Consider the following 875-nt stretch of genomic DNA (forward strand, 5'->3'; position numbering starts at 1 on the left):
ATGACTTATCTAGCCTTTATATATCTATGACTTGTCTAGCCTTTATATGTATCTATGACTTCTCTAGCATTTTGTATAACTATGACTTATCTAGCCTTTATATATCTATGATTTATCTAGCCTTTATAAGTATCTATGACTTCTCTAGCATTTTGTATAACTATGACTTATCTAGCCTTTATATATCTATGACTTATGTAGCCTTTACATATCTATGATTTATCTAGCCTTTATATATCTATGACCTATCTAGCCTTTATATATCTATGATTTATCTAGCCTTTATATGTATCTATGACTTATCTAGCATTTTGTATAACTATGACTTATCTAGCCTTTAAATATCTATGACTTATCTAGCCTTTATATATCTATGACTTATCTAGCCTTTATATGTATCTATGACTTATCTAGCATTTTGTATAACTATGACTTATCCAGCCTTTAAATATCTATGACTTNTTATCTAGCCTTTATATGTATCTATGATTTATCTAGCATTTTGTACAACTATGACTTATCTAGCCTTTATATATCTATGACTTATGTAGCCTTTACATATCTATGACTTATCTAGCCTTTATATATCTATGACTTATCTAGCCTTTATATGTATCTATAATTTATCTAGCATTTTGTATAACTATGACTTATCTAGCCTTTATATATCTATGACTTATGTAGCCTTTACATATCTATGATTTATCTAGCATTTTGTATAACTATGACTTATCCAGCCTTTAAATATCTATGACTTTTCTAGCCTTCATATATCTATGACTTATCTAGCCTTTATATATCTATGATTTATCTAGCCTTTATATGTCTCTATGACTTATCTAGCCTTTATATATCTATGACTTATCTAGCCTTTA

The sequence above is a fragment of the Austrofundulus limnaeus genome, unplaced genomic scaffold (assembly GCF_001266775.1).
Source record: "Austrofundulus limnaeus strain Quisiro unplaced genomic scaffold, Austrofundulus_limnaeus-1.0 Scaffold1798, whole genome shotgun sequence".
In the NCBI taxonomy this organism is placed as follows: domain Eukaryota; kingdom Metazoa; phylum Chordata; class Actinopteri; order Cyprinodontiformes; family Rivulidae; genus Austrofundulus; species Austrofundulus limnaeus.